Source organism: Gymnoscopelus microlampas (assembly GCF_963454915.1).
Source record: "Gymnoscopelus microlampas genome assembly, contig: SCAFFOLD_41, whole genome shotgun sequence".
In the NCBI taxonomy this organism is placed as follows: Eukaryota; Metazoa; Chordata; class Actinopteri; order Myctophiformes; family Myctophidae; genus Gymnoscopelus; species Gymnoscopelus microlampas.
Genome location: NW_028155741.1, coordinates 106,966 through 132,761, shown reverse-complemented (window position 1 = coordinate 132,761; position 25,796 = coordinate 106,966).

Here is a 25,796-nt window from a genome sequence, read left to right as displayed (position 1 = left end):
CACTCTAGTGCATCTGTAGACCACTTTAGTGCATCTCTAGACCACTCTACTGCATCTGTAGATCACTGTACTGCATCTACCGAGCCTTTGTGGCGACATAGTCATGTTAAATGTGCTTTATATATACATGTTTAAAGCTGTGTTGAGTTGAGATGCAGTATAGTGGTCTATAGATACAGTACAGTGGTCAATGTATGTGGTCTATAGATGCAGTACAATGGTCTATACATGCAGTACATTAGTTTATAGATTCAGTACAGTGGGATTGGATGCAGCACAGTGGTTTATAGATTCAGTACAGTGGGATATAGATCTAGCACAGTGGTCTAGATGCAATACACTGGTCTCATATATGCAGTACAGTGGTCTCATGTAGCAATAGATGCAGTACAGTGGTATATATACAATACAGTGGTCTCTAGATACAGTAAAGTGGTCTCATATAGCAATAGATACAGTGCGGTGGTATATATACAATACAGTGGTCTCTAGATACATTAAAGTGGTCTCATATACAGATGTGCCACTTCAAAACTTCACACGTTACTGTTCTTTCCCTGAAAGTGGCCTGAAAAGGCATGTTTTCCTCCCTGTTCTGCCCTTAAAATTGCACTGTTTTGCCCCTGAAAAGAAGTTGTCACTAAACCCCCCCGTTTTCCCTTCAACAGACACCCATATGCATGAGAACAAAATAATGTGTGTTGAGAAGGTGTCAGACTCATTATGAGGCGAAAGGTGATTTGAAGAGTTGCTCAAATTAATTAGCATCATAAAAGCAGTGATCATCAAAATAATTCATCATTTTAAATGCCCTTCTTTGCCCCTCTTATTGCCCTGGGAATCCCCTGAAAATGTACTGTCTTGGCGATGGCAGGACATGTGAAGTTTTGAAGTGGCACATCTGTAGCAATAGATACAGTGTGGTGGTCTAGATACAGTACAGTGGTTTCTTACAGCTATAGATGCAGTCTCCTCTCCTAGAAGTGGTCTCCTTTTTACAATAGGCAGAAATTACATATTTGTACTGCATGCAAAACACTGCATGGTTCTTGCCCAGAACTGCATGAGATAGGCATACATTTGGCATGTCTGTACAGGAGAGGCTTGTAGGAATCCATGTAACCCATTTTCATTCACATATATTGAGTTGACAGCTCAAGGGACCATTTGGAAAATGGTGATGGTCGTTTTTCCCTCGCCAAAATGTTGTCTTAACTTTGAATCATTAGGTATTTAGCCCCCTTCCAAGGTAGCATGACAAGGTTGGTCCCATTGGAAACCTGAGGTTGTCTGGAATCAAATGGTATCTCTATCTTTGGGCTATGTCTAAATTTGAGTGTTCCACACTCGCCGGCGTTCCAGCCAGCCATCCCGCAGGTCTCATAGGGTTAATAAAACATTGAAAAAAACACACTTGGGACCACCTTTTTTCTTGGGATCATCAAAATCCCAATATTAGAGGTCCTATGGATGCCAAAAATCAAAACTAGAAAAAAAAAAAAGCAGTCGCGCGTGGACCCCTCCTAGGGCCTCTACTACTTCAGCTTTGATTCCTGAAAAAACTGCTCCACCACCAAATAGGCCACACCCACTTCATCAACTACTTTAATTGGACACAGGTTTGTTTAATTTATAAAAAAAAAAGGAGCAGTGTGATGTCCAAAAAGTGTGTTATATAACTTTTAATATGTTGTTGGCTATGAATGAAAATCCGCCTATAGAGAAAAATAACAACATGTCAAAAAATATAAAAAGCTGCTCCTATGGAAAGTCTAAATAGGCCACACCCACTTCATCAACTACTTTAATTGGACACAGGTTTGTTTAATTTATAAAAAAAAAGGAGCAGTGTGATGTCCAAAAAGTGTGTTATATAACTTTTAATATGTTGTTGGCTATGAATGAAAATCCGCCTATAGAGAAAAATAACAACATGTCAAAAAATATAAAAAGCTGCTCCTATGGAAAGTCTATCATATTTTTATTTACTTATATTGGCCCAAAAAACAATTTAGTATAGGTAAGGTTTTGCCAACTTAGTGGTAGCGATATCTCGTCTGGCCCAAGGACTATATATGAGACCACTGTACTGCATCGATAGCTATATGAGACCACTGTATTGTGTATATATATACCACTGTACTGCATCTATTGCTATATGAGACCACTGTACTGCATCTATAGCTATATGAGACCACTGTATTGCATCTAGACCACTGTGCTGCATCTATATCCCACTGTACTGAATCTATAAACCACTGTACTGCATATATAGACCATTGTACTGCATCTAAAGACCACTGTACTGCATCTATAGACTAGCTACTGTATCTATAGACTGCTGTACTGTATCGATAGACCACTGTAGTGCATCTGTAGACCATGTAGTGCATCTGTAGACCCCTGTCGTGATCTGTAGACCCCTCTAGTGTGTCTGTAGACCCCTCTAGTATGTCTGTAGACTACTGTCGTGATCTGTAGACATCTCTGGACACCGATACTGCATCTGTAGACCCCTCTACTGCATCTGTAGACCACTCTAGTGCATCTGTAGACCACTCTAGTGCATCTGTAGACCCCTCTACTGCATCTGTAGACCCCTCTACTGCATCTGTAGACCACTCTAGTGCATCTGTAGACCACTCTAGTGCATCTGTAGACCACTCTAGTGCATCTGTAGACCCCTCTACTGCATCTGTAGACCACTCTAGTGCATCTGTAGACCCCTCTGCTGCATCTGTAGACCACTCTAGTGCATCTGTAGACCACTCTAGTGCATCTGTAGACCACTCTAGTGCATCTGTAGACCCCTCTACTGCATCTGTAGACCACTCTACTGCATATGTAGACCCCTATACTGCATCTGTAGACCCCTCTACTGCATCTGTAGACCCCTATACTGCACCTGTAGACCCCTATACTGCATCTGTAGACCCCTATACTGCATCTGTAGACCCCTATACTGCATCTGTATATCACTGTAGTGCATCTGTAGACCCCTCTACTGCATCTGTAGATCACTGTACTGCATCTACCGAGCCTTTGTGGCGACATAGTTATGTTAAATGTGCTTTATATATACATGTTTAAAGCTGTGTTGAGTTGAGATGCAGTATAGTGGTCTATAGATACAGTACAGTGGTCAATGTATGTGGTCTATAGATGCAGTACAATGGTCTATACATGCAGTACATTAGTTTATAGATTCAGTACAGTGGGATTGGATGCAGCACAGTGGTTTATATATTCAGTACAGTGGGATATAGATGCAGCACAGTGGTCTAGATGCAATACAGTGGTATATATACAATACAGTGGTCTCTAGATACAGTAAAGTGGTCTCATATAGCAATAGATACAGTACGGTGGTATATATACACAATACAGTGGTCTCTAGATACATTAAAGTGGTCTCATATAGCATTAGATACAGTGTGGTGGTCTAGATACAGTACAGTGGTTTCTTACAGCTATAGATGCAGTCTCCTCTCCTAGAAGTGGTCTCCTTTTTACAATAGGCAGAAATTACATATTTGTACTGCATGCAAAACACTGCATGGTTCTTGCCCAGAACTGCATGAGATAGGCATACATTTGGCATGTCTGTACAGGAGAGGCTTGTAGGAATCCATGTAACCCATTTTCATTCACATATATTGAGTTGACAGCTCAAGGGACCATTTGGAAAATGGTGATGGTCGTTTTTCCCTCGCCAAAATGTTGTCTTAACTTTGAATCATTAGGTATTTAGCCCCCTTCCAAGGTAGCATGACAAGGTTGGTCCCATTGGAAACCTGAGGTTGTCTGGAATCAAATGGTATCTCTATCTTTGGGCTATGTCTAAATTTGAGTGTTCCACACTCGCCGGCGTTCCAGCCAGCCATCCCGCAGGTCTCATAGGGTTAATAAAACATTGAAAAAAACACACTTGGGACCACTTTTTTTCTTGGGATCATCAAAATCCCAATATTAGAGGTCCTATGGATGCCAAAAATCAAAACTAGAAAAAAAAATAAGCAGTCGCGCGTGGACCCCTCCTAGGGCCTCTACTACTTCAGCTTTGATTCCTGAAAAAACTGCTCCACCACCAAATAGGCCACACCCACTTCATCAACTACTTTAATTGGACACAGGTTTGTTTAATTTATACAAAAAAGGAGCAGTGTGATGTCCAAAAAGTGTGTTATATAACTTTTAATATGTTGTTGGCTATGAATGAAAATCCGCCTATAGAGAAAAATAACAACATGTCAAAAAATATAAAAAGCTGCTCCTATGGAAAGTCTATCATATTTTTATTTACTTATATTGGCCCAAAAAACAATTTAGTATAGGTAAGGTTTTGCCAACTTAGTGGTAGCGATATCTCGTCTGGCCCAAGGACTAACAGAAAGTAGTCCAAATGTAATGACTTGGTGGACTCGGTGGAGTCTGTTGTTGTGGTGGCGCTGTCGGTTGTTGTGGGAGAGGGGTCTGTAGACATATCCAAGACTTCTGCTGCTTAAGTAGAAGAGCTTGTTGTGTTGCGAGTGGGCTCTGCTGCCATTGCAATGTGGCCTGTTGTAATGGGTGACATGGAGGTGTGTGTCACATCAGAAAATGCTGTGTCGGACACTATTGCTGAGGTAAAGGGTTAAACTACTGTAGAATTAGTGTAAATTTAAGTAAGTAAATTTTATTTATATAGCACTTCTCACAGAGAAAACTCACAAAGTGCTTTACATGCCAACAAATGTAACCAAAAACAGCAGCAAAACAGTACAATATAATGCAAAAACAGAAGACATATTACAAGAAATAAATAAAAAAGAAAATCAAAGATATTCCGAAAAACCATGACCAAACAGAAAGGTTTTCAATTGGTTCTTAAAGATGCCTACAGACGCTGCAGCTCTCAGTGCCTGTGGTAGAGCATTCCAGAGTCTGGGAGCAACGGCCTGAAAAGCTCTGTCGCCCCTGGTTATAAAGTTTGTTCGGGGGATGACCAACAGACCCTGGTCGGCTGACCTTAAGGTCCTACTTGGCACATGTCGTTCTAGCAGATCGGTTAAATATGCTGGTGCTTGACCATGCAGAGCTCTATACGTAAGTATAAGGACCTTGAAATTAACCCTGAAGGCAACAGGAAGCCAATGCAGGGAGGCCAGGATTGGAGTGATGTGACACCTTCGCGTGGACCTGGTTAGCAGTCTGGCAGCAGCATTTTGGATTAACTTGAGACCTAAGCTTTACGTTCGGCTCTGAGTGGCATGGGGCCTTACAGAGATTTCACTCTCTTCTGATCTGTTTATCTAGATGAATTGGAACATTTTGGAAGAGGACAAGGAGGGTATTGTCATGCACTAGGGTTCTGCATAACAAAAATGGAGTCTCACACAAGTCAAACAGTTTAAATGATGTTTATTTCTTAACTAATTACTCAAGATTAAATCAAAAATCAATGATAAAGTAGTGAGGTGTGAGCAAGTCAGTAGTCAGGGTGTCTGCAGTGTATGGATGTGTGGAGTGTGCTGTGTGCGTGTTGTAATAAGGGTGCGAAAAGGGAACTGAAAAGAACTGATTAGGCCAATATAGGCCAGGACCCACAGACAGGGACAACCTGTCTGTATGGAGGAGAGAGAGAGAATGACGGACTGGGAGCAGCGCTGCTTTTATACTCTCCCAGCCACACCCCTCTTAGGAGGGCCAATTGGCTGACGGCCTGCTCCCCTCTGCAGGTGACAGCACTGTGGCAGCCGGCAGGCCACAGTGGGTACAAACAGACATGTCCGTTCGCGACGGAACGAACGGCCGGAAGTCCCATCCACTCCCATGTTAAAAAAAAAAACGGAAAGACGGACGCGTTTCGTTTCCGTTTTTTTTTTAACATGGGAGTGGATGGGACTTCCGGCCGTTCGTTCCGTCGCGAACGGACATGTCTGTTTGTACCCAGTGAGGCAGAAGGGGGCAGGGCCGTCACAGTATCATGTGTGGAGCCTGTTCCTGCCAGGGTGCTTTCGTTGCGGTCAAAGTTGTCCATTGCCCCATTTAGTGAGCTTGTTGCTTCAAGGACAGCAGGAAGAGGTACTCTGTTGTTACCTGTTGTAGTGATAATTTGTTCAGCGAGATCCACATCAATCCTCTTGACTGTGCACAAATTCTGTGATGGTTAAGACCAGTCACAAGCTCTTTTGATTGAGTCAGACTGTGTACTCCTTGTGCCATGACATGTAAAGGTGTTGGTTCCTTGCCATCAGTCACGATGTAGTGCAGAATTTGAAAAACTACATCAACCTTCAGCTGAGAGGTTGTTTTACCTGTGAACATATGCGAGCAACCATTTTGGTGGTCGGTTCTTAATGAATTATGTCATTGGACAGTTGGAGGTATTGGGGCTCACAGAAGCTATGCTGCAGAGTGAATCTGTATTCTTTCAGCTCCTGTGCCAGCTCAGTTGGAACCTGTTGGACAGGTGACACTCTCAGAGACTCACCTAAGGCCACTGGAGAACTATTGGCACAAAGTACCATCTGGGATATTTGTTTATTACTTGGGTATGCAAAGCAGACAGTGTCTCCATACAGCTTGATGATTAGCTGCTTTACTGCTCGGTTTGACACTATTCCAGCTCAATGACGGATGATGGAAGTCAGACTGTGTGCTGAATGATTCAACTCCAGCCCAAGGGCTAAAAATCTAGCCTTTAAGGATTTGTCTTCGGCTGTTAGGTCATTCTCCACTTCAATGTTTTTCAGTATTTCTTCAACTTTCGCATGATATTTATTGAAATAGCCTTTACAACAATGATCATGATATCTGATATCAGCCGCAAAAACATCCTCTACCGCACAGATTGTTGATGTTTCAGTATACACATGGTCCTTGAACAACATGGCGGCATTTAGTAGTTTTTGGGCCATCGGTTTTTCACAGATTGTGAACAATACGTGTATTTTCTTCTGTTTAACTGTAGTGGTAGCCGCACCACAAATGATGCAGACATTTGTAGTTACATTGGACTTCTTCCTCTTGCTGTGTCGCTCAGATGTAGCATGAATAGGCTGAAAAACCTGCTGCTGAGATGGTTCTGCCTGTTCTAATGGTTGGGTTATGCTGTCAGTCTTTTTCATATCCTTTTGAAATATTCTGTAGCAAGATGAGCCGTGGTATTTCATGATACCCTGCTCTTGTTCTGTGAGTTGAAGAACCCTAGTAGCTTGGAATGTCTTCACGCTCTGCTTGCTTAGCAAGTGAAAGTATAACATGTCTGCCAATGTCACCACTACAGAGGTACTCAGATGTTTTCTTCTTCTGACATAGGATGCACTCGCTGAGATTGATTGGTTTAGGAGTAGCACAAGGAGCATTGAGAGGGGTTACATGGCGGCTTTCCGACATGTCGCCTTTCCGACGTTAACGAACCCTATACCTAACCCTCACCCTAACCCTAACCGCATAGACCGGTGGGATTTCTGAAATATGTGATTGTTAGAGGCATTTGGGGGTAAAAGTTGGGAACAAGGCCATTTTACATAATTCAAGGGTGCTGAATCAGAAAAACACTGTTCCCAAGCAAAATTCTTAGTGCTTAACCTCCTAATTTGCATATCAAAATGGCTGCCGATTTTGATGTATTTCTTAAACAACTCTATAACAAAGCAAGCAAATCTGACAAATAAAGTGTATATATTTATGTTCTGAGGGTCATACAATGTGTGGAAGATATTTGTAATGTAATAAATGTAAATAATGTAAATAAATATGCAAATTAGAGGCCACCATTACATAAAATGATTTACCGTAGTACTCAAACGGGTCCATATGCATCCCCTTATTTTGTTTCTAATTATCTGTATTTTTGCAATCCTTAGGACATCTAAAATACATACTTTTTCCCCATGCTAAATGTTTAGTTTTTGACCTTCTAATCTGCATATCTGAATGGCTGCCAAATTGGCAAATTCGCACCTTTATCTTCAATAACTCTGTGGCAAGCAAAATTGACAAATGAAGTGTCTATATACATTTTCTACAATGTGAGTAAAGAATTTGTAAGTAATATAATATGATATATAATTATCAGCCTACTCCGAAATATGCAAAATAGCGGCCCCCATAACAGATAACGGTTTAGTACTCTAAAGATACTGTATTGGCCATTGTTGAACAAAAGTCTAGACACTAGACCACATTCATACAAGGAGGTTGATCATCACTCCGTTGCTGACATGCACACATGGCTGTGTATCGTAACCCAGATTTCCGGCATTTGCAACGACGTGTTGTGCATTGCTTATGGCATGCACATGAAATCATTTCTATAGGCTATACTAGCATGGAACAGGCTGGACTAGGCTAGAGTAGGTTGTACTAGGTTGTACCAGACTCTGATACTCTCTATTAGGCTTTACTAGTCCCTTGTCAGCCCTGTAGATACTCAGACCATAGGGACTAACCACTGTGTACACAGGCCATAGCTTGTGTGTGCACGAACAATAGTTTTGCATGAACCTTTGTAGACCATAGTACAGATCTGCCTTGTATAGCCTACTACAGCCTAACAAAGCCTACTAGAGATTAAAAAAAAACAGCCTATTAGAGACCAGTAGAGTCTAGTACACTACAGCCTAGTACATCCAAGACTAGTCCAGCCTTTTAGGAGAACAGACTAGGGGAGGGTGGTATAGGCTATACTAGCAGGGAACAGGCTGGACTAGGCTAGACTAGGTTGTACTAGGCTGTACTAGACTCTAATAGGCTCTATTAGGCTGTACTAGGCTCTTGTCCGCCCTGTAGATCCTCAACCCATAGGGACTAACCACTGTGTACACGGGCAATAGCTTGTGTGTGCACGAGAAATAGTTTTGCATGAACATTTGTAGGCCAAAGTAAATTACTGCCTTCTATAGCCTAATAGAGCCTAGTAAAGCCTAGCAAAGGCTGCTAAAGCTGAAAGCAGACTATTAGAGCCCAGCAGAGACTAGTACAGTAAAACCTAGTACACCCAGGTCTAGCCTAGTCCAGCCTGGTGGGAGAACATAATAGGGGAGGGGGTACCAGGCTATGCTAGGACTGATAAGGCTGGACTAGGATAGATGAGGCTGTACTAGGCTGCACTAGACTCTAATAGGCTATATTAGGCTGTGCTAGGCTCTTGTCAGCCCTGTAGATACTCAGACCATTGGGACTAACCACTGTGTACACGGGCAATAGCTTGTATGTGCACGAGCAATAGTTTTGCATGAACCTTTGTAGACCATAGTACAGATCTGCCTTGTACAGCCTAATATAGCGTTGTACAGACCAGCACAGCCTACTGTAATTTAAAACAGTCTATTAGAGACCAGTAGAGTCTACAACAGTAAAGCCTAGTACACCCATAGCCTAGTCCAGCCTTTTGATGGAACAGACTAGGGGACGGCGATATAGGCTATACTAGCATGGAACAGACTGGACTAGTTAAGACTAGGTTGTACTAGGCTCTATTAGGTTGTACTAGGCTGTACTAGTCCCTTGTCAGCCCTGTAGATACTCAGACCATTGGGATTAACGACTGTGTACACGGGCAATAGTTTGTGTGTGCACGACCAATAGTTTTTTTCCCTGTTGGCCATCTAAGTGTACCTATAGCCATCCCCATCCCACTCTATATAGTTTTGTTGAAAGTAGTTTGTGTTCAGATATCAGTACCAGTTCTGTGGCTCTAACTCCTCCTGGGGGTGAGTTATACAAGGCAGAAATCCCCATGATAGCGTATTTATGGAACGTCACATTTATTTTTTGGTCATCAGGGGCCAAATGTACCAGGATTTTTACATCATCTAAATATTTATTTTAGATGTCCTAAGGATGGTAAAAATACAGATAAGTAGAAATAAAATAAAATAAGGGGGATGCGGATGGATCATTTTAAGTACAAAACCGTTTTCTGTAATAGTGGCCTCTAATTTGCATATTTATTTACATTATTTACATTTATTTACATCTATTACATTATAAATACCTTCCACACATTGTCTGACCCTCAGAATATAAATATATACACTTTATTTGTCAGATTTGATTGCTTTGTTATAGAGTTATTTAAGAAATACTTCAAAATCGGCAGCCATTTTGATATGCAAATTAGGAGGTTAAGCACTAAGAATTTTGCTTGGGAACAGTGTTTTTCTGATTCAGCACCCTTGAATTATGTAAAATGGCCTTGTTCCCAACTTTTACCCCCAAATGCCTCTAACCTCCTTATAGAAGGCCTTTTTTCTGAAATCCCTCCTGTCTAGCACGCGGAAGCCACTAGTCGGAGTGGCGAGATGTCGGCGTGGAAGACTGTTACCATTGAGAGGTACCTCATCCTGAAAAGACAGAATTATTCAACTATTACACTGCTGGACAGATACTGTTTGCTCTACATGTTTTTAGCTATTTTTGGCCATTTTCTCAAAAAATATCTAATTATACCTTTTACTCCTTTCTATGTCCCTCTAGACATGGATATTCTGTACATTTTGAGCACCTCAGGTAATCTGCAGCTCAAACGGTTTAGAAGATACAGCTATATTGGAGGTAGCACACAGAGTGTGTGGTCATTTTTAAAAGGGCGTGGTCATTTTCAGGTATTTCGTCCCGGATAGAGAATTAGTCAAAGTTATATTGAAATTCTTTATTAGGAATAACCCCTTGAGATGTAGCATCTCGTTTTAGAGTGAATGAATGAATACTTTATTTCGGTCATTTAGCCATGTACAGAGTTTGACATTTCAAAAAATAAAAATAAAATTCATGGACCGAAAAGGTGTAGGCTGAAGCCGTAGCTTATAATGCCTACCCTTATAATGTTATAAAACAAACAATAACAAAACATCAATCAATACTCAAAACAAAACAAAAACAAACAAAGACAAAGACAAAATTTGTCTTTTCATCTACAAAAAATAACATGTAATGGTTTATAATATTTGTTTATATGTATCTATTATATTATCTTTAAACATTTTCTTGAATTTATAGATTGAACTGCATTTCTTTAGGTCATTTTCACAACTATTCCATATTTCTCTTGCCATAACCGATGTACATCTCTTTTTAATATTTGTTCTAGCTATAGTAATTCCAAACATAAGTATACCCCTCAGCTCGTACTGATTTTCTTCAATTTGGAACAGATTCTGAATGCATCTTGGAAGGAGTTTCTGTTGTGCTTTGAAAGCTAATAAAACTGTTTTCTGTGCTACTATATCATAGAATTTTAAGGTATTATACTTAATAAAGAGTTTATTAGTTGGTTCATAATAACCTGATCTATTTACTATCCTTATAGCTTTCTTCTGTAATATAAAAATAGGGTTGGTATTCGTTTTGTATGCATTTCCCCATATCTCCACACAATAATTAATGTATGGAACTATGAGTGAACAATATATTAAATACAGTGCTTTCTGGCAGAGGATATATTTAGTTTTATATAATATTGCAATAGTTTTTGACATTTTTATTTTTACATTATTTATATGTGATTTCCAACATAGTTTATCATCTATTATTACTCCCAAAAACTTATTTTCATATACTCTTTCTATTTCCATACCACTGATTTTAATTGTAGCTTGATTTTTTATTTTCCTGGTGCCAAATATTATATAGTTTGTTTTAGTTAGATTCAATGATAGCTTGTTAATGTCAAACCACGTCTTTATTTTCTTCAATTCCCCTTCCACTGCATTCAGAAGCTGCTCCAAATTCTTCCCAGAACAATAAAGGTTTGTATCATCAGCAAACAAGACATACCTCAATGTTGGTGACACTTTACAAATCTCATTTATATATAGTATAAATAATTTCGGACCTAGAACCGAACCTTGCGGGACGCCGAAGGTTACTTTTTCTAAACCAGATTTTTCATTATTTATTTGAACATATTGGTATCTATCCTCTAGGTAACTTTTTATCCATGAATTAGCTATCCCTCTTACCCCGTATCTATCAAGTTTATTTAATAATTTGCTGTGGTCTATGGTGTCAAAAGCTTTTTTTAAATCAATGAATACTCCCACCGTATATTCGCCATTTTCAATGGCAGTAGATATTCCTCAACTAGTTCCATTACCGCCATTGAAGTAGATCTATTTGCTCTAAACCCATATTGGTGATTGCTCAAAATGTTATGTTTATCTAGAAACTGATCGAGTTTTTTAACAAATAGTTTTTCAATAATTTTGGAAAATTGTGACAGTAGAGAAATTGGTCTGTAGTTGTTGAATTGATGTCTATCTCCGTTTTTGAAAATGGGAATTACTTTTGCAGTTTTCATTTTGTTTGGAAAGATACCGGTTTGAAAAGATTGATTACAAATGTGGGTCAGTGGTTTTACTATGTGCATTATTATATTTTTAACTAGTGACATATCTATATCAGTCCAGTCAGTAGACTTTTTGTCATTGAACTGATTTACTACTTCAATTATGTCTATTTCATTAATACCACTAATACAAATTGAATAATAATTACGGTCAACAATATCCTCTATCCCATCCTTATGTGTCGGTTCCACAATCTCATTAGCCAAATTATATCCTACATTTGCAAAATATGTATTAAATGTATCAACAATTTCCTTTGGTTTATTAATATTTTCATTATTGTCATTTATAAAATAGTTAGGATAGTCGGCTTTTGCAGTACCCTTTCTGATTATACTGTTTATTACCCTCCATGTCCCTTGAGTATCACTCCTATGGTGTTCCAGTAATTTGCGGTAATACTCCTTCTTCTGAAATCGTATAATATTTACTAATTTATTTGTATACGTCTTATATCTATTTTCGGTTTCTTTTGTTCTATTTTTTAAAAAGTTTTTGTAGAGTAGATTTTTCTTTTTACACGCATTTTCAATCCCTCTTGTTAACCATGGCTTATTGACGTTCTTGTGTTTGGTGACTTGTTTCCTTATGGGACAGTTTTTGTCATAGTGCTCAAGTAGTATGGATAGAAAGGCATCATAGGCTTTATTGGGGTCTTCATTTGCATACACCTCCTGCCAGTTCTGTTTACTAAGGTCCAAGTTGAGGGCTGCAATGGTTTCCTGTGTTTTTAATCTGGAAAAATTATAAGTGTTTATTTTTGGTTCCTTTTTGTTCCTGAAGAAATTGTGAAAAATTGCAAAGACGGGAAGGTGAGCGGATATATCGTTTATCAATAGTCCTCCTGTTATTTTACTGTCAATTTAATTTGTAAATATATTGTCTATTAAAGTAGCAGTGTCTATTGTTATTCTACTTGGTTTTAAGATCAGGGGAAAAAAACTACTACTATACATTAGATTTATAAAATCTGTTGTTTTTTTTATTTCCATGTGGATTAAGAATGTCTATGTTATAATCACCACAAACTATATGCACTTTACTGTTATTTAAATTTCCAAACATACCAGCTAATTTATTATTAAATGTATCTAAGCAAGTACCTGGAGTTCTATATACACAGCTGATCATTATACTTTTACATTTCTCAACAATAATCTCAATAGTTAGATATTCTATAATATTATCAATAGTGTTTGACATGCTTTTAACCATTCTGCATCTTAATGCTGCGTCCACATATATTGCAACTCCTCAAATTTTGTAATATATTTATTAATATTTGAGAAGTTACTGTATAGGCTTCTGCTATTAAAATGTATAATTGATAGGGCATCATCCATCTTAACATTACTGATGAATTGTTCGTCTGTATAGTACTCACAAGTATTGCTTATATTGTTGTAAAAGTGGTTGTCAGGGTCAACTTCATTTTCAATCCCATATATTTTATGCTCTTTAACATCAAACGTTTTAAAGTTCAGGTTTTCATATTTACTATATAATCTATGGACACTTTCTGAAGTATTATCTTTGTTTGTAATATCCCCATCCTCCATTCCTCCAAACGGTAATAGATAATCATCAATAGAGTCTGCCATCAGTCATTAAAATATTCCATTCAACACCCACATACACACACTGTTGCAAGCATGTGCTCAGGCAAACACACGCACACTGGTTTATGCATGCACATACATACCTTGCTGTAGTATACAGCCCCCGTAGACGCATCCACGACCCCGACGTGAATACGTCAGAATCGCAAATACGTCCACTAGGGCCGCACACCACAGCCAATACATACCCATACATACAAAAGAAACAGCCATTCAATGGGGAAGATATTGTCCCAGCAATATCGATAATATTCTCAACATACAATAATCCCATAATAATGGCCATAAAGTGTCTTTCCACGTAAAAGGTATTAGTTCCATCGAAAAAGAGTTTAGTATAAAAGTATGATCCTTGCAGGAAAAAATGGGAATTTTCATTCCAAAAAAATAAAGGCCATGCAATAATATATTTCCAAAAAATCCTGGAATATAACATCCATGCAGGAGAAACGGAAAATAAGAGTTTATAAAAGTATGGTTCTTGCTGGAAAAAAGGAAAATTGTCATTCCACAAAAAAGGCCATGCATTAATATATTTCCAAAAAATCGAAAAGTATTTCATCCATGCAGGTGAGACAAAAAATAAGAATTTAGTATACAAGTACGATCCTTGCAGGAAAAAAGGAGAATTGTCATTCCACAAAAAGAAAGGGCATGCAATATTGTGTTTCCAAAAAATCAAAAAATATATCATCCATGCAGGAGAAGCGAAAAATAAGAGTTTAGTATGCCAGTACGATCCTTGCAGGAAAAAAGGAGAATTTTCATTCCAAAAAACGAGAGGCCATGCAATAATGTGTTTCCAAAATAATATAAAATATAGCTTCCATGCAGGAGAGACGAAAAATACAAAAACAAAGGTTAGTAGAATAATTTTAAGCAGGAACAAAAGGAACTCTATGCCATGCAAATCCATGCAACTTCCATGCAGAGATAGATGGATAATTGAGGAGAAAATTAGAACTATTGGGCAACTGCCAGTGCTTGAAAAAAAAACTAGCCAAAGTTTCTGTCCCAAAAAACGAGAAAAAAAGGAAAAAACAAAAAAAAGAAACATTAGGTGTTAAAAAAATATTCTTTATGATTCATCTTCACCAGGGACTCACTGGTATGCGTCTAGGTCTTTAAGCTCTCTTAAAGTCAGTACTTTTGCTTCTTCTGGTGGTAGAGGGGATCCTAGGTACATTATACACTTTATAGACATTTTCCAAAAACAAAGCAAAGAAAACAAAACAAAACAAAAACAAAACAGAGGGGGAAACAAAACATTAAACAACAAAAAGCAAGTACAACAACCAATTAAACAACAAGACAGATGACAGGATACACAACAGAACAGGACAGACAGACAGACAGACAGACAGACAGACAGACAGACAGACAGACAGACAGGACAAACACGTAAAACAACAGAACATGTAAAGCATAAAAATGTAACATTAAGTCAACACAGACAGATCAATATCGTGAATTTCAGTATATTTAGAGTGATTAGTGGAGGTTATATGACAATGTTATAGTTATTAATTAGTTATAGACATGTACATACACTCTCAAAATAAGAAGACAGCGTATTTTTGAAAAGATAGAAAGATGAAATGGAACGAATATTTGCCGGTAGGTTATTCCAATCTGAAGGAGCTTTAAACATAAAGGCTTTCTTGGCTGTAGCTTTTGTAAATTGACGAGCATTGACGAGTACCAAAAATCATTGTATATGATTTGCTTTTATTGAGTAATAATTTGTTAGCAGCTAGCCAATGTTGTAAAGAGTTAAAATCAGATTGCAGAGCTGATTCAATGTGTAATAGGGTAGGCTTGGAAGTATATATTATTGTATCATCGGCATAGAGTTGAACACCACATTCCGAAATAATTGAAGGGAGGTCGTTAATAAAAAGATAAAAAAGAAGTGGACCAAGAGCAGAGCCCTGTGGCATGCCTCTTTGCTGGACTAAGAGATCAGATTTGCATCCTTGAATTACGACACATTGTTTTCTATTGTGAAGATAGGCATTGAACCATAATAAAGCATTCCTTGAAAGACCTACAGAGTATAGCTTATCTAAGAGAAGGTAATGGTCAACAAGATCAAAAGCCTTGCTCAAGTCAATAAAAATAGCCCCTGTTAAATTTCTCTTGTTAGACGCAGAGAAAATATCACTGGTAAGTTTTAATAGTGCTGTAGTTGTGGAGTGATTAGAGCGAAAGCCAGATTGATAAGGTGATAATATATTATGTTCATCTAGATAATGAGATAATTGATTACAAATTAACTTTTCAAATAATTTTAACAGTAGAGCAGATAATTGAAATTGGCCGATAATTATTAGGATCAAGTAAATCTCCCCCTTTGTGTAAAGGGGTGATGCGAGACCACTTCCAGATTATATTATTATATTGTATTTCAAAATTAGTCAAGGACAAATTGAAAAGATCACAGAGAGGATAGCTGATAATGTGTGATGCTAACATAAGAAATTTGTTTTCAATGCCATCTAATCCGGGACCACTACTCACTTTCAGATTATTAATGGCAGCCTGCACCTCAGCAGGTGTTATTTTCTTAAAGGAGAAGGAGCTGTTACAGGGCTGCAGGTTGTTACCAGCAATGTAGGGATCATGCATCGTGGGAGAAGAGACAGAAGAAAAATGCTGGTTAAATGCATCAGCAACTAAATTCGGATTGTGTAATATGACATTGTATGAAATTGGTTAGAAGATGTATTTTTGTCAGAACCAGTTAAGTCCTTTATTTTCTTCCAGAAGTTCTTGGGATTTTTAAAATCGCGAGTAAGAGATTCTCTATAATAATTGGCTTCTGCATTTCTGGTCAAAGTTTTGCACTTGTTTCTCAACTGCCTGTAATTTTCCCAGTCAGCAGGATCCTTGGACTTGCGAAATGTAGCCCAAGCATTGTCTCTCTGCCTGAAAAGACCTATGAGTTCAGAAGTTATCCAGGGAAGATGCCTTCCTTTCACTTTGATATTTTTATAGGGAGCATGCTTATCTATGACTTTAATAAATTCTGAGTAAAAGAAGTCCCAGGCACTATGAGCATTTGGTATTAATTGATACCTATCCCAGTTGATAGAAATCAAGTCATTAATATATTGGTCGATATTCATTTTCTTATATTGTCTGATTTTAATAAATTTAGGTGGTAATTTAGGGAGTTTCATTTTCCAGATACAGAACACTATTGAGTGGTCGCTGAGACAATCAGACATTACCCCTGATTTTAAAATTCTATCTGGATGTGAGACCAGTATCCAGTCAATTAAAGATTGACAAGTAGGTGTCACGCGAGTAGGTTCATTGATTAGCTGACTTAAATTCAAATTACCAAATATGCTTTTTTGTTTACTAGATGATTTATCAAGCCAGTTTTTATTAAAGTCACCTAAAAGTATCAGTTCATTTTTATTAGTAATGGAGTTTATGGTGGAGGCCATACAATTAAAAGATTCAGCAGGTGAGGAAGGAGGTCTATAAATATTTCCTATAGGGATATATTTGTTTTCATGTAGAGTTACCTTTACAAAAATACTCTCAAAGTGAAAAGGCTCAACATCCGGTGTAATTAGTTCAGAAACGAGATTATTTGATACGTACGTGACTAAACCTCCTCCCTTAGTCCCCCTGTCAGCTCTATATAAGACATAATTTGTAAGTTTAATTTCATTATTGGATATTCTACTGGTAAGCAAAGTTTCAGACAAGGTTATAATGTTAGGTTTATGCAGTTCAACCCATGGACAAAGTAAAGTGATTTTGGTATGAAGGCTATTGATATTTAAATGAATTATTTTAAGTCCTTTAGCACTATCCAGCATGACAATTGATGTTTAAGATAATATTGTCACTAAACCAAAGTAGAGCATGGATCCTAGATGATACTGTGTTAATCACATATATGGAGCATACATGTATAGACAAGACGAACAGACAAAGAACAGAAACAGACACATAGACAAAAGGAAACGGTGACAGAAAACACATGGAACAGAAATGGCCCAAGGCCACCCAATTCAACCTTAAACCCAAAGGTCCAAGGATTTGGAGGAGTAGCCTAACGTTGACCACAATTCCCTAGCCAAAGATGGAAAAAATGTATATATATGAGAGAGAGAGAGAGAGAGAGAGAGAGAGAGAGAGAGAGAGAGAGAGAGAGAGAGAGAGAGAGAGAGAGAGAGAGAGAGATCAGATTCCAATCATCAAACGTCACCTAAGAGAGAGTGGAGAGGACGAGAGACAGAGAGAATAAAAAATAAGAAGAAATGAATATGAAATTAAGAGAAAAAAAGATAACTAGAAAAAGTGCTCCTCGGAGCACAAGTCTCCGCCAGCAGACTTGTGTTGGGAATGTTGGGAATGTTCTAATTCTTATGTTCTAATTAGAACATGTTACTGTGTCATAGTAACATGACACAAGTGTCCTATGCGTGTCCTATCCGTCTGTTTTATCCAAACCTTAGTTGGATAAAACTGGTATCCCCACCTGGAGTTACTGTATAACTGTCCTATCCGTCCTGTCTGTATAAGTGTCCTATCCGTCCTGTCTGTATAAGTGTCCTATCCGTCCTGTCTGTATAAGTGTCCTATCCGTCCTGTCTATGTAAGTGTCCTATCCGTCCTGTCTGTGTAAGTGTCCTGTCTGTGTAAGTGTCCTATCCAATTGTTGCAGTATCCGCCATTTCTCAGCCATTTCGTGATCATTCCTGTCTTACCTCACTTTGAAAGAGGCAAAGACTCTTTCAAAGTGACACATGTATTTATAGCCACATGTATTTATATATCTCTAGCCAATCAGATCACACTATTTCACCGTATTGTCAAGTGTCACGTGAGGCTCGACCAATGTTTGCTTGGCTGACGGAAAGTGAAAACAAACTCTCCTATAAAAAGGAAATGAAAATGCAAAGGAGATGAAAGGGTTAAGCGTTCTACAGGCAGTGACCTACGTCACAGAGTTCAGTCCCTGGTAGTCATGATAACGGGGACGCGATGGTGACATCATCATTGAGCGCCGATGTTTGCATTGGCTGGGGAACATGCTGGTGGCTCGGTAGCTCCGCATGAGCGTCTTGAAGGATGTTCTCATCACCTCCACTAAGCCAGTACGTGATGCGGGGATTCCTGTAAAGAACGCCATCGATGTAGAGTTTATCCACGACCAGGCGAGCGTTCTTTTTGCTTTTCCTCGCCTCTGCCATAATCGGGTAGAGCAGCCTCCGTCTGCTCATAGTCTCCGATGGAAACTGGTCACTGATGGAGTAGTTGGTTTCCTTAAGCTCTCTACCCCTGGACATGACAGCAAACTTCATTTTTGAGTCGGTGACTTTGGCCACGATGGGACGGGGCCTCTGCTGGTCCGCCTTGGCTTTACCCAGGCGATGTACCCTGGAAAAGCGAATAGCCCCGACTTCCTCTGACTTCATTTTCAGTTTATCTGAGCCATTAGGCGTGGCCTAATGGCTCAATAGCGCCCCCTACAAAGGTTTGTGCTTCAAGCCCGACAATACGATTTCACCTACATGTATAAAAATCGGTACACACATGTATCACTTTCGTATGACTTACGAAAAAGTCTCTTGGAGCCATTACCTAAACCAAACAGTAAGTATTTTAACAAACTCCTCCTAGGCGGATTGGCGGATTCGCCTCAAAGTCGCTCAAAGTACACAAAAGACCTTAACGATGAAAGGTTATCAAAAGCTTACGTTTTCGTAAAACACTGTGACTGTGGCAAAGCATCAAACTTCAACGCCAAACAGGAAGTGAAAATAGCCCATCTACAATTCCTATTGGCTGAGCTTTAAACAGCCATAACTTCGGTTCCCAGCATCGAATAACTACGAAATTTGTTAGGTACACTTAGACGGCCAATAGGGATATGCTGAAATTGCTTAAGCCCTCTGTGTTCCTATTGGCTGGGCTTTAAACAGCCATAACTCCGGTTCCCCGCATCAAGGCCAAGTGGCCTTGCCCCTAAAATGACAAAATTCTAGTCCTGGAGCTTAGTATGATCATGAGCAAGTTGTAATCGTTTAATACTATCAGTTAAACAATTTGATCTCCTTCATATACATATCTGTCTTCTCTGCCAAACTTGACAGATAACATCTGCCACAACAAAAGCTCCTTTAACAAAACTTATCTTTTTTTCATAAACATACGTTTTTTACGTTTTTCATAATCACCTAACTCAAGGAAATCAACACAAATAGAAGACATCTTACTAACAAATACCTCTCTTATATCATCATATTTAGGGCAACAAATAGTTAACCTAATTTTCAATTTTACTAAGTTCACAAAACAAACAGTATCTCTCCTCCTCTGGAGTGGCATTAAACCTGCCAATCTCCAGAGCTAATGGTAATGTTCCTGATATGTGCCTAATGGTAATGTTCCTGAGTATTTGTGCACAATGAGCAGGGGCGGATTAACCCTTTGTGGTGCCCGGTGCTTGGACCCGTTTCGGTGCCCCCCGGGACTATTTTGTCAACGGGGGGATGGGGGGATGAGTGTTTTATGGCCCCCCGGGACCATTTTGTCAACAGCCGTTTGGTGCCCCCCCCAGGTTGGTGCCCTGTGCTTCAGCACCTCAAGCCCGTTGGATAAGCCACCACTGACAATGAGATCGCTGTCTTTTGCTTAAATTATACTTCACATAAGGTTTTACAGTGTACCTGTCCTTTATGAGACAATAAGTTCGCAATTTGGTTTATACACTACACCATTTTTCTTCATACCTGGAAAACATTGTACTTCTAATTTCATGAACATCACATAGTGCCGTGAGGGAAAGTTGAAAAGAATTTTGAAGAGAGAGTTCAACAGGGTGTGAAAACGGGATTTTTATGTTTGGGCCATTAGTTTTTGGGCATAGTTTTTAGCGTATTACGTCACTGTGGTAACGTGGAACGGCAAGAAAAGTAATATCCCACTAGTCCCGGCTGAGCCGCATATTTTGATGTATAAATTGCGGGGGTTTCGTCAACCGTGCAGGCAAATTGATGTGCCAAAATTGCAGAAAGAATACATATTATTACTAAGTATGGACCATATTACAATGAGTGTTTTATGGCAGGCACACTTAATCAATAGAAAAAGTACTTCTCGGGCACAGGTCCCCGCCTGGTCAGGTTGGTTAGTATGGGCCAGCAATGTTCGGAATTTGCCAATCAGGCTGGAATATGAAAAAATGGACGGATCTCAATCTTGATCACTTGACTAAAGAGATAATATGTACAGATTTGTGTGATGTTTGGACAACATTTGTAGGAGTAATATAAAAAAGCTTTTGCAAAAATCTGCCTCCTGGTGACGCTATTATAGGTAGTCCCCCCAGGAATCCGCGATTCCGCGATCGCGGAAATTACCGCTGATTTCGACGCTGTCCCTGGATTTCAAAGCCACCCGCAGAATACAACGTGTATTGTGTGCGACGAATTCACCAGACCAGATATCGTTTTGGAAAAGGCGGGCTGTGCATCAGCGGATGGTGCTGATTAATAAATAAATAGACACTGTGTGTTTTGATTGACAGCGATCGCGACGGATATAATAATGGAGAGATTTGTCCGACCGAATCCCCCGACGGTAAATAAATCAAAGCTAGGAAACATTACAGCTGCTGATAGAGCTAAATCGTATGCAGAATTGCATGAGGATGTAGGCAAGGCCTTTTGCACAAGTTGCAATAAAGTCATTGATCACTGACGAAATTCTACAATCAGATCACTTGTCTTCCAGTCAACAATTGAAGAGAAAAAAGCAACTCCTGAGGACATCGCTTTAAAAAGACAGAAAACAATCACAACAACTATCGCCAGTAAAACCGTGGCTGCTGAGGAAAGAGAAAAGGTATGCTGTTATATTGTATTTCTTTAAAGCAATGTATTCTTGACTTGACCGCGCCTTACTTTACCAATAGTTCTCAACCTGTGGGTCGGGACCCCACATCATTTTGAGGGGCGTCCCCAGATGACAGTAAAGTGACAATTTTAATACTTAAAAAAAGGGGGGAAAATAAATGAAATTAAAAAAGTCCATTACTCCATTAAAATTAATCAACACACTATAGTATAAAAAATGGTCAAACAATGGCCAAATTGTCAAATAATATGAGAGAGGCAAAAGCTGTGTAAATAGCCGATCTACAAGTTACGAGGCTGTGAGCTTGTAGATCTGCTATTTTCACAATATCTGTGAGTCACACTAAATATAATGCCTCATCCTACAATTCCAAGTGGGTGGGGGGTCCCCAGTTCAAATATGATTATCTTTGGGGGTCACAGCCTGAAAAGGAATATACAGGACCACAATGGAAATACTTTTACTTTAGCACCATTGTATAATTTTACCACTGTACTATTTGAAAACTGTTAGTTATTCATTCAATACATTAAAATGATGTACAATTAATCAATGTATTGTGTTTTACATTCTGTTTTGGCAGGTTTGCACTGAATGGATCAAGGCTTGTACAGCAACAAACACACCACTGTCCAAATCTGACAATCCCATGATGAGAAGGTTCTTGCGCAACAGTTCTTGCGCAACAGAGTAGTGAATGGGGGAGCCATCCCTGGCCATACACAACTACAAGGTGGTATCTACCAGAGGTATATAAAGGTGGAGAAAGATGTCATCAAAGACCTCATCAAAGACATGCCTGCCTCTGTCATGTTTGATGAAACGCCTTTGTATTCTGTTATGAATTTGTTATGAATTTGTATTCAAATTCATAACAGTACAGCACCCATAGTTTGGTGACACGTTTGCACTTTTTATGTCAGCATTTCATTGCTGTAACTGCATGTTAATTGTTTACATTTACTATCTGACTGCTGTGTATATGCAGTCATGTTTACTCTGTGTCCTGTTCTGTGCTACACAGTAGACTACAACATTGTTATTTTCTGGTTTTACCAGTGTTCAGGGAATGAGAAAGAGAAAACACTGCTGCATTTAACAGTCCAAGTGCCAGCAGGTTTTTGTTTTGTTTTACTGTTTTCAAACAGTAAAACAGTATGTTTTTATTGCACATAATGCACTTAGAATGCCTGAACTTTCTGCAAATAAATCTGCCCAAGAGGGACAAAGAACATTTTTATGTTGATTATTTTAAAATCACAATGTTTCACAGTGTTTTGGAATTGCAATTGATTTCATAAGAGAATTAAAAAAAAAAGGTTTGCTTCATAACTGGTAATTTCAGGTTGTTTTTTAATGCCCGCGGAATATTAACAATAAGCCGCGGAATCAAGAATTGCTCTCCGCGGAATCAAGACTTGCTCTCCGTGGAATCTAGACTTTTTGTCCGCGCTTTCCTGGGGGGACTAGATAGGGCAATGTTGAAAGGGTGGCATTTGTTCCTCAACATAGCGCGAATGTGCGTGCAAAGTTTCATTGCAATCGGACACTGCGTTAGTGATTTGCGGCATTTTGTTCAAAACGGGCCACTCCTGTAAACTTAAGATGTCAATCTTAGCCAATCAGGATGGCATATGAAAAATCAAACAGATCTGTCTTGATCACATGACTATAGAGATCATGTGTATTGTGTACCGATTTGCGTGACATCTGGATAAAATCTGAAGGAGTAATATCAAAAAAAAAAAAATTGTCGGCCTGGTGGCACTATAAAAGGCATATGTGAGAAAAAATCGCACCCTGTGTGAAGGAAGCGGTGCCTTTGGGGCGGGGCTTAACTCATTTCAGTTCGTCCCTATTGGTGGTCTGAGTCCACTTACCAAATTTGTACTTGGTAGCATGCTGCAAACTGGAATGATGGCTGTTTAAAGCCCAGCCAATGGGCAGACAGAGGGGGCGGTGCTTAAGTAATTACAGTGCGTCCCTATTGCTGGTTTTAGTCCATGTACAAAATGTGTACTCCGTAGCATGCTGCGAACTTGAGTTATGGCTGTTTAAGGCCAGCCAATGGGAAGACAGAGAGGGCAGGGCTTCAGCAATTCATGCTGGTCCCTATTGGTGGTCTAAGTCCACATACCAAATGTGGACTTGGTGGCATGCTGCAAACTGGAGTTATAGCTGTTTAAAATCCCGTGCTCATCCCGTGCTCATACGGGCGCTGGGGGTCCCAGGACCCCTCTTTGATAACTTCATCAATTCATGCTCGTGCCTATTGGTGGTTTAAGTCCACATACCAAATGTGGACTTGGTGGCATGCTGCAAACTGGAGTTATAGCTGTTTAAAATCCCGTGCTCATCCCGTGCTCATACGGGCGCTGGGGGTCCCTGGACCCCTCTTTGATAACGTCAGCAAGTCATGCGCCTCGCTATTGGTGGTGTAAGTCCACATACCAAATTTGGACTTGGTGGCAGGCTTCAAACTGGAGTTATAGCTGTTTAAAATCCCGTGCCCTAAACGGGCGGACGGACATAACATACGCGGGGGGGTCCCTGGACCCCGCTTTGATAACTTCAGCAATTGAAGCTCGTCCCTATTGGTGGTGTAAGTCCACATACCAAATGAGGACTTGGTGGCAGGCTTGGAACTGGAGTTATAGCTGTTTAAAATCCCGTGCTCTAAACGGGCGGACGGACATAACATACGCTGGGGGTCCCTGGACCCCGCGTTGATAACTTCAGCAATTGAAGCTCGTCCCTATTGGTGGTGTAAGTCCACATACCAAATTTGGAGTTGGTGGCACGCTTCAACCTGGAGTTATAGCTGTTTAAAGGACATAACATACGGACATAACATACGGACGCTCATACGGACAGAGTCAAGTGTAGAGCGGTTGGCACCGCTAAAAACAGATTCTTCCTTCCTTTGATCCTTGGCAATTTGCCTACAGAAAAAACAGATCAGTAGAGGATGCCATATCCATAGCCTTGCACTCCGTCTATCAGCACTTAGACAAGAGTATTTCCTATGTAAGGATGCTGTTCATAGATTACAGTTCTGCGTTTAATACGCTCATTCCCTCTCTTCTGATCCCCAAACTGCAGGGTCTTGGGTTATGTGACTCAATCTGTAAATAGATTTTTAGTTTTTTAATCCTAAGGCCACAAAGAGTCAGAATCGGTAACGTCCTGTCTGATACACTGATCCTGAGTACTGGTTCTCCTCAAGGCTGTATTCTCAGCTCCTTTTTGTTTACCCTCTTTACTCATGACTGTTTTGCTCACTACCTCAACAATCTAATCGTAAAGTATGCGGACGATACCACCATCATCGGGCTGATAAAATCCGATGATGAGTCCAACTGCAGATCAGAGGTTCAGAACCTAGTTAGGTGGAGCGAGGCCAACAACCTCATTCTTAATGCTTCAAAAACGAAGGAGATCATCATTGATTTCCGCCGTACTAAGACACCTCCTCATCCCCTAACAATCAATGGTACAGAGGTTGAGATGGTAAAAAGTATAACATTTCTTGGTGTAACCTTTTCGGAGGTTCTCAGCTGGCACTCTAACACCAATTTAATTCTCAAAAAGTCCCAGCAACGGCTCTTCTTTTTAAGAAGACTAAAAGAGTTCACTCTCAATGGTCAGATTCTTCTTAATTTCTATCGCTGCATTATTGAGAGTATTCTTACTAGTTCCTTTACAGTCTGGTTTGGTAACCTCACAGTGAAGGAGCGAAAATCCCTGAATAGAGTAGTGCGCCTTGCCCGAAAAATAACTGGTGCCAACCTACCAGCTCTAGAAGAGCTCTATAGTACTAGACTCTTATCTCGGGCTTCCAGTATCATGGGGGGCCCTGCTGGTCATCCGGCCGCAGGCCTCTTTGCTTTACTCCCCTCGGGCAGACGCTACCAATCTATTGGTTGCTCCACAAACTGCTCTGCAAACAGTTTTTTCC